At 37.5% G+C, this 12,817-nt stretch overlaps 1 protein-coding gene across 3 annotated transcripts in view; it reads left to right on the plus strand.

The window, feature by feature from the left end:
- PHACTR3 (phosphatase and actin regulator 3) overlaps positions 1-12,817 on the plus strand; it is a 111,775-nt gene that overhangs the window by 23,256 nt on the left and 75,702 nt on the right. Inside the window, exon 1 of one of the 3 annotated variants that reach the window (XM_054173549.1) lies at positions 8,417-8,654. The exons of the other annotated variants lie outside the window; for them this stretch is intronic. The gene's annotated coding sequence lies outside the window, so the exon portion shown is untranslated. Of the gene's footprint in view, positions 1-8,416; positions 8,655-12,817 lie in introns of those variants that run through there. 3 annotated transcript variants of the gene reach the window in all.

Below are 12,817 nucleotides of genomic sequence, written 5' to 3' on the forward strand. Positions count from 1 at the left end.
TTGGCTTCTCCTAGTGACTGTTAAATTAGCCCATATGGAGTGTAATAGAAAATAGAACAGTCTTGAAATAACATAAGAGTGTGTTTAGAGCTTGTTTATATAAACATGGGCTATGAAAATCCATGCAGTTTAATTTATGAAAGTACAGTGGATTAATTAACTATTAAAATCTATGTGGACACTCATATTGAGAATTAAAGAGAGCTCAATTTAATTTAGCTTTATTCTTTTCCAAAGTAAATGAACCTAAATTGAATTAAGATTGCTTTAATTCTAACAGAGAGTATTCATGCAAATTTGGCGTGGTTTAATTAAGCCACTCCAAGCATATATAGATAATTTGGATTAGACTTTGTAAGCTTTGCCCTGAAGCAAAGCCCTTAGATTCACATAAAGGATAACTTTTAGGCTGCAATATCTTTGTATGCAATACTATACCTGTCTGGTCACTTGTACATGTACAGTGATTGATTTTTCATTTTGGCATTTCCTGTATGCATCCTTGCGATGTTCTCTAGTGATACTAGAGATTCTAGGCTACTGCCATGGGAACATTTTCTAACCTTACTGCAGTTTCAGGGTTCTTTTGGGCTGCATACCAGAATTATCTACTACCCCAGCACAATAACCTGCACAACCAGTTGGACGTTTTAGAAGTTTTACACTGTCAGTGTGGCTTTGTTGTCACTGGTGGGTTGCCAAAGTCTTGTTCAGAACCTCTGACAATTCATTCTCCCATAAATTAAAGCACTCCTTGGCTTGTAATAAATCATTAGGACCTCATTTACCTTTTTACCGGTACAAAATATATAGTTGCCTTCTAAACATTTCACATGCATCTAGATCAATTTAAGGTTGGGAATAGATTAATCTCAATCTACCCAATGCCTTGCCATGTTTCAAGTTCACATTCAAAGGAAATATAAGTCAGCTAAACACAGAAAGAATCTCTAGGTTTGTTGAAGACTAGATGTATCTGTATAAGGGAGTGGAAATGGCTATCTACCTGTCTGCAGGTGAAGCCTGCAGGTGGGACCAGATGATCCTTAGGGTTGCTTCCAACTGGCGTTCTGCAATTCTACAGGCTGTGGGGGAGTCCTGAGCTGACCTTGGTGCTGAACACTGCAGTGGTCTTCCCCTGGAAGCAATGAATACATCACTGACACTGCCAGTGCTAGTGCTAGATCTGTGTTTCTGAGGACTTATACAATGTATGGCATGGCTTATGCTTATTATCTGATTAATGTAGAGCCAGTCTCAAATTCATATAGGCATTTTTGAAGGAGGCTGATAAAGAGGGGCCTAAATCAGCAGTCCATGAAAGCATTATTAGACTAAATTTCAACAATTCATGACATGCTGATTTGGATCCATGTCTATGCTCAAAAATATTAGTCAGTGTTTGTCCTCAGAGCTATGAAAATGCGGTTTCAAGGGTATGGCATGTGTAATGTGCACTATGCTTATATTCATTTGTTCAATGGTTTATCCTTTACAGAGAGGGCAAAAGTCCATGGTTTCAGAACTGACTGCAAACAAAATGTGTACTTTTATACAGTGTACAAATTGCCTTCTCATTGATTCTTCTCTTGAAAGATCACGAGGCAAGAGAGATTATGAAGGGTCTTATTATGGGAGAAGAGATAGGAGAAAATATTAAAGGGAATTGCAGTTCAGTGTTACTGCTTTTGATACAGCTCTTTTCACTTGTTTTTATGTTGGATGATGCAAAAATGAACACCCATATTTCAAGTGATATGCTATGTGACAATGAATGTTAGAAGTTACAAAGATCTTATTTTAACAGGTGAGAAGAGAAATACATATTGTGTGTGTTATTATGTCCAGAGAAGGGCAACAAACCTGGTGATGGGTTTGGAGCACAAGCCCTATGAGGAGAGGCTGAGGGAGCTGGGGGTTGCTTAGCCTGGAGAAGAGGAGGTTCAGAAGAGACCTTATTGCTGTCTACAACTACCTGAAGGGAGGTTGTAGCCAGGTGGAGGTTGGTCTCTTCTTCCAGGCAACCACCAACAGAACAAGAGGATACAGTCTCAAGGCATACCAGGGGAGGTTTAGGCTGGATGTTAGGAAGAAGTTCTTCATAGAAAGAGTGATTTGCCATTCGAAAGGGCTGCCCAGGGAGGTGGTGGAGTCACCATCACTGGAAGTGTTTAAGAAGAGACTGGTGAGGCACTTGGTGCCATGGTTTATTTGATTAGATGGTGTTGGATGATAGGTTGGACTTGATGATCTTTGAGGTCTTTTCCAACCTGGTTAATTCTGCTCTGTTCTGTTCTGTTCTATTCTATTCTATTCTGTAATATCTGTAAAGCTTCCCTCAAAAGTTAATTTGAAGCTCAAACTAGCAAGTTCAATTACAAAGACAAAAATTCATCCCAAGAATTTAAACAGTACCAATTGCTGGCTTGTCAGCAATTGTTCCACATCTGCTGGTTGCTTTTTTTTTTTTTTGTACTGAGCCAAAATGAACCTGACTTACTATTTCTTGTTTTACAAAAGTTCCTCTAGCAGTCTAGAATAGTGGATAATTTATAAGCTTCTAAGCTTTTCCAACTATGGTCAAGTGGAATTTTATGTTGTATTTCAGTGTTTCTGCCTGAAGGTCAAAAGCATACATTTGGGACATCTGTAAAAACACAGGTAAATAATTGATGGATGTGGACATGGATTTTATTTGTAAGGATTACATAAAAAGATCATAGGATCACAGGGTGATTCAGGTTGGAAGGGATTGCAGAAGATCATCTAGTCAAACATGAAGGAAGAGTCCCTAGTTTCTCAGAGGACGCTGTGCTTGGAAAAGAAACTAAATTATGAAGCTGTATCTTGTGACTGCAGAAACAAACGTATAGCCTGATTACACTTCTTTATTTTGTCAAATTCCTTAGGATGAGCTCTTATTCCTGTGGAAATCATTGCCAGTGAAATGCAATGTTAGGTCTTTCACTTCTTTTGGAGTAGTACTTATATATAATCAGTTTAGAGTCAAATGATTCGGCTTTCATTCACAGGGTGATGCTTTGCTGTATAGATAATCACAACAATGGTCAACAGAAATATGTATGAGGTAGTGACGTGGCTAAGCAATACTGGCAGAATCTGCCCCGTGCATTAATTACACCTTGATCCTCACACTCAGCTGTATATAGCCACAGTAGCTAATAAGCTGTGTCAGTGACAGCTCTACCAATTGATAATATTTTCCATTCCTGTATTCATTTACAGGGTTGTAACAAGTATTGAGAGAAAACTCTTGAGCTCTGACATTACTGCAGTTGGAATACTGCATTTATCTTTCCTCACCTACGCTGTTAAGACCAGGCTTAATGATTTTAATAATAGCTCAGCATTGCATTGAGTGGCTTCTGATTGAAAAACTAACATGAAATGAAAAAAGCAGTGGTACACTGTTGAAATAATCATTTCAGATCTATGTGAAACAGATACAGTGCTACATATACCCCACTCGCTGGATTATGAATCTGAAGTCTTGACTTGTGCTGGGAATAGGCAGCAGCTGACCTCTCAGCACAAATTACCTAATCTTTTCTTCCCTCTTACAGAGGGTAACAGAGTAGCTATATAAAGTCACATATAAAAGATATAAATGCAAACAGAAAACATATTTAAATTCCCAGCCTTTCACCACTTTGCTGTTTCCCCCTTAGAATAATTTCTGGGCTTGGATGGGATTTCATACAATTCAGTTGCATAACAACCTTTCAGTGAAGCATTAAATTGCTTACACATACAACAAATTTTTGTGACAGATGATAAAAAAATTACTAAAGGCCTCATTGAGAAAATAAAAGGAACTTATTGCCACATTTAAGAAACAAAAATATCCAAATTAAGTTGGTCAAGAGACACAGGGATAGTGGTATATTAGTTTTGTAGCTTTTGAAGATACTTTTTAGGACATTTTAAAGATAATTCCAGAAATATATTGGAATATCTGGTCTCATTTCTCTACTAATTATAATGTGTAATTCCAAATCAGAAGAGGTTACAGATGTTATTTACTGAAGTAGTAACAAAGTGCTCCAAGCATGTTAAGTGTATTCAAATGAAAAAGGCTTTAAAATAAGAGATGTCTTCAAGTTTGTGACAACAGGGGAACAAGTATTTCATTCTGTAGTCTTTCTAAATTTAGTCTCAGAGGTTCTGGTTTAAAGAGAAGTTATTTCCAATTTTTATAAATACATCTTTTCTGTAGGTATTCATTACATCTGATAGAAGAAAGTCTCAAAATTGAGTTCAAACACAATTTATGAGTAAGAAATACTGAATAAGTTATAGCCCTAATTTCACCTAATTTAAAACCTGTTTAAGAGAGATTCCTCAAATGCCAATCTTCCTTCGGTGTGAGTGCTTCAAAGAGTCTGCTGATTCTATTTGAAGAGTTCTAAAATTAGCACTTAGTATTCTGATAGACAGATTTTTACATGATGATTTTTTTTTCTTGAAAACAGGAATTGGAAGCAAAACACCTTGAATTTTCAAGAGAGAATCTAGCCAGTCTGCCCCATCCTTCCTCAATGGGGAAACAAGCTTTTTTGGTACCCATAGAGGGTTTTGTATGCCAAGTCTGTGCTAGATCAATTGCTCAAGCAATTATCTGGTAACTTTGACAATTTAATTTCTTTTTATTGAAAAGCTTTTAAATGAACTGCACAATAAAACAAGATGGAAAGATGGAATGTTGCCCAGTTTTAATGAAAGGGGTCATAATTCAGTACCAGCAAAGAATACCTTAGATTTTAGCTGTAATGAAAGGAGATCTATGATTTTATAAATAAACGAATGTCTTCTAATACAGAAATACAATAATAGCTGAAATATAGACTCTAATACCCAAAACTATTACCACATGTATACATTTTTATATGAAATATTTAGGATGGTTTACAAAGTTCACAGCTGCCTAAACACGAGCCAGCAGTGTGCCCAGGTGGCCAAGAAGGCCAATGGCATCCTGGCCTGCATCAAGAATAGTGTGGCCAGCAGGAGCAGGGAAGTCATTGTGCCCCTGTACTCTGCACTGGTTAGGCCACACCTTGAGTACTGCGTTCAGTTCTGGGCCCCTCAGTTTAAGAAGGACATTGAGACACTTGAACGTGTCCAGAGAAGGGCAACAAGGGTGGGGAGAGGCCTTGAGCACAAGCCCTGTGAGGAGAGGCTGAGTGAGCTAGGATTGTTTAGCCTGGAGAAGAGGAGGCTCAGGGGAGACCTTATTGCTCTCTACAACTACCTGAAGGGAGGTTGTAACCGGGAGGGATTTGGTCTCTTCTTTCAAGCAACCAGCACCAGAACAAGGGGACACAGTCTCAAGCTGCACCAGGGGAAGTTCAGGCTTTAGGTGAGGAGAAAGTTCTTCACTGAGAGAGTTGTTAGCCATTGGAATGTGCTGCCCAGGGAGGTGGTGGACTTACCATCCCTGGAGGTATTCAGGAGGGGATTGGATGTGGCACTTGGTGCCATGGTCTAGTCATGAGGTCTGTGGTGACAGGTTGGACTTGATGATCTTTGAGGTGTCTTCCAACCTTGGTGATTCGGTGATTCTATGAAGTGTGTTTGCTAAGAAAAGCTTAACAAAAACATTTCCAGTACATGGACAGCACCACAGGGTGTGAAGGGATTTCAGGTTGTTAAAGATATGTTTTAAAGAGGCATGAATCCACTGTAGAGATTATTTATTTATTCCTGCACTGTAAATTGCTACTTCATATATTGAAGTATATAAATGAGAGTTCTGAGTATTATGCAAAAAAGCAATGGAAAAATCTGAATCTGGTGTTAAGCCATTCCAAGCTTTTGGGGAAGTTTGCCCATCAGCAGGAGTACAAACCATCAACTCTGTCAGTATGTTCGTTCATGTTAGCTCAGTCTTGTATGAACATTTTTGACTTGCCTTGGTCACTGCAGTCAGCCTCAGAAGGCCTCCAGCAACCTGTGTGGCCATGATGCAACACTTCCCATTGGCGAACAACCTGTTCTGTTGGCCTTAAGAGTAACAATTCATATAAACCTCTAAACAAGAAAAGTTCTGGTTTATTTTTTTGGCAAAACATTTAAGAAGCTTTTTCCAGATATTCAAACTTGTGTGCCTAAATTTGAAGCATTTAGAAGCTTAGCAAAATGTGGTTTTAAAACTCAGAGACACATGTTTGTGCATAAGGCATCTGACAGATGAATCCTATTAACCTTGTTAAGACTGCATGCTTTAATTTATGCACATGTTTAGGAACTTTGCTGGATCTCAGCTTCCTTCTCAATGAGATGGGACTCAACATCCTTTCTCTTATGTTACAACACTGAAGGATCATTAGACTTTGAAGCACATGCCTGAGAGATGGTAATAGGAAGAGCTTACTGAATAACAATTAGATTAATGAATACTGATTGAAGGGTCAGGATAATGCTCACTGGCAAACTTCTACTAAATATTAAAAGAAAAATCAGGATTTTTCCTCCCCAACTTGTTTCATTAAGGATCTTTAAGATATTTCATCTACACTTCAGATGTAATTGCATAAAAACAATCAGGAAAGCCAGATTTATCAAAAAGAAAAGTTCCCAAATTTCTGGACTGCATCCTCTTCTAGAGAGAATTAGATACTTCTGAAATGCAAAGATTAAGCCCAGGATATGTAAGGAAGTCCTTAATAGGGTCATATATATATATATATACACACACACATCTCTACGTGCACACACACAAAATGTTGACCTAAGTTATGCCATTGACATTAATTATAAGACTCCCAATGATGTTAATAGTCACTGAAGCAGTACTTCATTTAACTTGCTTTAAATTATGCCTCAGGGAATAAATAACAGGTTTTGTGTTGAAATCTTGTTTATGACTGAAGGGTTGTGCCCCTGTTTTACGTATGTTCACTGAACTAGCATAAATCAATCTTATATTATCCATATGATTTGTGTGCTGCTTTCAGAACAAGCAATTTACCTGAGTTGTAATGGAACATTCACTTACTAAACTATTCTGGAAAGTAAATGTGCATGGATATATAAGAACTCAGTAAGAGGAAAAAAAAGTTAGTATCTATTTCATGGGGCAAAAATATGACTGTGGTTTAGTTTAAATTCATAAGATTCTTTCAAATTTTTGTTTAGATTTTCTCCCCTTTTGGAGAAACCCTGGATGTTCACTAGCCATTTTAAGGGCAAGAGGTGTGCTCAGTGCTCTAAAAAAGAATTGTTTGCCAGAACACTGTTCCAAGAATTACATGACCTAATATCTGCAGAAGCAGACAGTGCTTGGTTTATTTAAAAAAATACTTTCCTTTAGAACTGAAAAATTATTACTTTGGAACATGAGTTTAATGTCCAACATATCCATCTACTAAGAGATGTAAAATAATACTGCTCCATAGTAGAGACAAGACATTTCTGAGCAATCAACAAAGAGTTGAGGCAGCTGCAGAATGAGATTTTGACAAAGAACTGTGAATAGTGATTGTATTTGAAAGTGTACAAGAATTGCTGTACCTGTGGCTTTGGCTAGTTCTGTGCAGAAACCTTGCAAGCAAAGATCTTCTCAGACAAGAACTGTTTCTCATTTTGATCTTATTTTCTGCATCATCAGCGTAGAATGCTTGAACTGAACAGTCATTGTGGTTTAAAGTCTGCTTTTGCCTTCATGCAAGAAAGCCAGTGTTTTTAAATTTAGATGGTAATAATATGTTCCCAGTGACAAAATAATGTACAAAACCATTCTGAGATATGGCTCGCTTGAAGCTGAGAGTAGTGCAGCTGTTCACTGAGAGTCCTCTCCTGTTTCTTTTAAACCTAGAGCATCTGCCTTTCCAAAACACTTCAGTGTTCAGTCTCCCTAATGAAGACATTTAGGATTGCAGGAAGACTTTTTTCCTGCATTTTGGGAAGTACGATTGAGCCTGGGTAGGGAATAATATGAAATCTAAATATTCTAGAAAAAACAGGGGAAAAGCCCAGAACAGGCTTTCACTACTGTAATTTAAGATGGAATCTTTCCAAACAGTGCTGAAGCAATTTGCTGACAGTGCTGGAAGACAAAATTGCCTTGGGAGAAAGGAATCACAGGTTTGATGTGGTAGCTGACTGAAGTTAGAGTGAGGTTAGAGGCACTTTATTGACCAAAACAACTCCAGTGTGTTTGTTTCTGGTGTTAAACCAAGTGTGGAGGCCACCAGCATTTCCAATGAAAAATCTGTATTGGTTAAGCAGTGACTTCCAGCTTCTACAGAAGAGGAAAAAAGAAACTTCTGCAACAGAGAGAAGTTGATTTGCAGATTTTCATCTGGTTCTTCATTTAGAAAACTGAGCCCAATTCTGAGCATTACGTGGGCTTTCACAGTTGCATACAGTATACTATTAATGATCCAGGCTCCTGTCAGAGAAGACATGATTTTCATGGTTAAAATAGGAAACACATTCATCTGTTTTACATAATATCAACAGACCTGGAGAGAGCCCAAAGAGTCCATCCTTGTATATCTATGCAACTTGAAAAGAAAAAAGTGAAGGGTTTCAAGGAAGAACAGCAACGGAGGGTGAAAGGAAAAAAACATTTTCTTCCTCGTATTGAGCTGCTGCATTCTCTGTGCTCCGAGCAACAGCAGCACTCAGAGGTAAGTAGCAAGGAATAGAAGAAATGAATAGAAAAATGGATGAATACTTATTTCCTGCTACTGATGCCTTATTTTGTTAAACTGATCTATTGTATTTGCTTGGAGTTTTAACTGAGGTGGGTGGATATTACATACTGTGAAGCTTTGGGCATTTTAAACACGTTTCTGAGGGTATGCAGCTTTTAACATTAAGGAATTAGGACCCTTGTGATGTTTTGCTTGTGAAAAAAAATATGCAAGAATGTGTTATCTCTGTGATCATTAGGAGTGTAGAAAAACATAGCTGGAAAGTGGGGTGGTTCTTTCATACTTAATGCCCTGAGAATCATGCATTTCATTACTGTGAACGTATTCCTCCAAAACTCAGAATCAGAGATGGTTCTGGCAGACTAATTGCATAACTATTACATGTGCTCCATTTCAATATCGATATGCACATTTTCAGTAGGGAGAGGGATTTATGTCTACAGTTATCTTGCAGAGGAGCTGGAGGAGGATGTGCAGGGAATGGGGAATTTCTCCAACTGTAAGTGTCACAATGCTTTTTAGTTCAGATATGTATTGGATAGCAGGTCTCTTTCCTCCTGGCACTGCTGAGAAGCAGAGTTTCTCTGAAAACTCCAATAGTGTACGAAATTTATTTCTGAGAAAGCTTTAAATCTGGTCAGGCTGTCTTAACAGCTGCCCAGTGTGCCTATAACTGCATTTTGCTGTGTAGTTTGAAGATGCATAATGTTTTCTTGCTTCCCAGTACTTAAGACATTGATGTATGTTCATTTTCAACCTACAGCTGAAAAAAATTAGTTGAACAGAAATGTATTATTTTGTAAAACATGAACTTTTTCAGTAACATACAGAACAACTTATTGAAGCATTCAGAAGGAGATGCTTTTAGAAAAACAAATCTGGATGTGCATTATGATCAAAATCAAGTGCTTGGTGAAATTAAATTCACATACTTAAAAAAAAAAAGAGTCATCAATTCCCTTCCTCTCTCACTCTTCCTACACATTATTCATCTGGTATGTGAGAAGCTGTTCTGTGGCTTCCACACAAAAGCAAAATGAAAAGAAAACCAAAGATGTTTTAGTTAAATAATGATTATTCTTCAGGATCTTTTTAAAGCACAACATGAAACGTTCCCCAGATACTGAGAAAACATCACATACGGACTTTCAGATAATTATATACTGGAAAGCCACTATATTAAGAGTGTGTTATTAAGATTTTAAAGGCTAGCACTAAAAAACTTAGGAAATGCCAGAATTATGGTTGCCTGTGCAGCCTTCATTTGGTTCCTTGTGCATATGCATTATGAGGAAGCCTTTAAGTGCATGATCACACACATTTTTCTTCATTAATCTATGAAGGCAGAAGTATTAATATACTCAGAAGATTTTTTTTGCAGCACCTATCACTACACTTCCTGCTCCACAAAAGCCCTAAGCTGCGTGGGGGTGATGTGTGTCCATCTTACATAGTTGAGGAGCCTGCAGAACATCAGGGAAAGGTTTTTGGCTGCCTTGCTTGAGACGTATACGATGATTTTCCACAACGATTAGATATGGCAGCATTTTAGATGCTTAGAGAATGTCTATTAAATTCTGTTGTGGTTTCTTACCTACCTGAAGACTTGCATGTCAACTGTTGTTTCAAATATCTGGGAATTCTAGCTCCAGCTCTTTCCTTTTTGGTCTTAATCCCATACTTCACCATTCCCAGGCACATTTTTTTTTCTCTTAAATGTAAAGTTGTGACAGAGTTTTAAGACATGCATTGAAGATAAAGTCAACTAAGAAGTTGCTTTAGCTATTTCCACTCAGCTGCTTGGCCTTCATTTTTCACCCTGTGAATGATTTCTGAGGCAATGCTGTGAACTGTAGCACTGAAAAACACATTAAGAGGACCCTTGAGAAAAGGGTCCTCTTATACACATTATACACATTAAGGGGTTAAGGAGGCTTTTGGTCACTCACGGGGTAACATCTTCTTTAAGTAAACCTAGATACAATATTTTAATCTCCTTTTAAATGAACAATATGGTTTATAGTGTTAGTCAATAGATTTAATCTATCACCTGTAATTCCTGCTGTCTCCAATCCTCACACCTGTATGAATGCATAGTGGCTGTATTGTAAGCATTAAGTGTTAGACACAAGAGCTTGCTATGAATGCTTGATTATTACTGGTATTGCAAGTTGATAAATTACACTTGATTAACTTTCGGATCTCAGATGTGTGGAAATATTTTTTTCTACCACTACCCCCTTGGTTTTGCTGGAAATCTGGGGCTATTTTGCAATTATAGAGCAGCACTGACGTAACACAATGTGATTTCTGTAGGGCTTGGAGGGCTGAAAAGGATTTATAGTAGAGCTCATATGGGTGGCATCATGGTATTTACTTCATCATGTTGTTGTTACAGTGACAACAGCCCAGTACATGTTCCCATTAGTGTGGCTGGAACACTTTTTCTCAGTCCTCTTGTGGCATTAGAGGTGAACAAATCTTGACTGAGAGTGTGTAAAAGATTTCCAATTTTGTCTTAGTATTTTCTGTTCTATGGTTTTCACCTGAACACTTAACAGGCTCTTCTGGTAAAGAGAGAGAGTGGAGTACAAAGCTGTTTGGAGAAAGCTATCTACTAGGCTGGGAAAACAGTAATGTTTTTCTTAATGAATGGACATTATCTAAAATCTGATTAAGCACATAAAGCATGAAAAAGTCTGTGTGGTGAACTGAATCAGATTGCTGTCTGATTTGTAGCAGTCACTTCACCTTATTGTTGCAGTTTGTTTTTCCTGTTTCTAATCTCCTAAAGCAATGTCTGAGAGGTAGCTTTGCAGTGCTACGACATTTTCCATCCCTTTTTTTCCCTTCAGAATAAAGACTCGAAACTTTTCACTGAAGCAGCTGGTAAGGAACCTAATAGTGAAAATGCCTTAACTGAATTAGATGAACAATTGATCTGATTCAGACAGCAGTTCCTGCTGTGACCTGAAGAATTCCAAGAATTGAAAGAAAAGAAAGGTTCAGTTTTAGCATAAAAATGTTGAAAATAATGGGATTCTTCATGGCACAAGAAATCCTGTTACTATGTATTTCTAATGTTTATGGAAGCAATTTCATTTGATGTTCATTTTGTACTTACTTATTTTTGCTGGAGAGTCCTGTGGCAGATCCTCAGTTGATATAATCAATAATAGATCAACTGATTTCAGAAGAGCTGTAGCAGTTTATAACACCAATGGTGAACGTGCCTCTGGAAAATGATTTTTTGAAAGTCCTAAGTGCTCCGTGGTAGGAAAAAGTTTTGTGGTTGGAATATGGGACTAAGGAAAGGACTTGTTCTCTATCCAGCTCTTCAAAACTTTGGAAAAATCATTAAAATCTGTTCCTCAGTCTGTCACATAGAGTTTGAATGACCTTTATAATTTTTTTTGGAATAATATTGGAATCACAGTCTCTTCAGAAAACTTACTTATCAACTATTCTCTTGGCTTTTGCAGCTTATATCTTGGAGTTGTTATATGGCTCAGAAATTAATAAATCTGCCCTGGAACTTTTACAACAATAATTATTGACTTCTAAGAGACAAGTTACAAATAAAATACTCCTTATTTGGTATGATTGTGGAGCCCATCACTGTAGGTAAGCCTGAGTCATACACAAATAGGGGCTAGAGTACTGTTCACACAATGATTGTGTTATGACAGAGATCTAAAACAAGAATGAAGATGTCAGAGCTACCTAGCAGCAAATGCAAATGTAATCTTAAGATAAAAGCATATCAAATGTACCCAAGTGGCTTATTGCCAGAGATGCTAATTAGAAAAAAACATATTATGCACACAGACATTTGTTCCAAATGGCTCTGCAGGGACTAGGTTAAGGAGGCTCTTCTCCTGTGTGGTTTGTTCCTGTTTACAGAGGTTGTTAATACTTGCATAGCCACCTCAGTCAAAAAAATATGTTGAGTGAATAAAGTAGACTTAAATATTACTCTGGAAATTTCAGGTTTTGATGAAAAAAGCTTGCAAGACTACAGGAGCTGAAGTTTTAAGGAGAAGCTGTAAATTACAGACAATATCAGCAGTAGAACATTTCAACTCCCCTCATACAGCCTGGATCACTGTCTCTTCAGGACAAAATTTAGGTATAAA

The sequence above is a fragment of the Dryobates pubescens genome, chromosome 26, assembly GCF_014839835.1.
Source record: "Dryobates pubescens isolate bDryPub1 chromosome 26, bDryPub1.pri, whole genome shotgun sequence".
NCBI lineage: Eukaryota > Metazoa > Chordata > Aves > Piciformes > Picidae > Dryobates > Dryobates pubescens.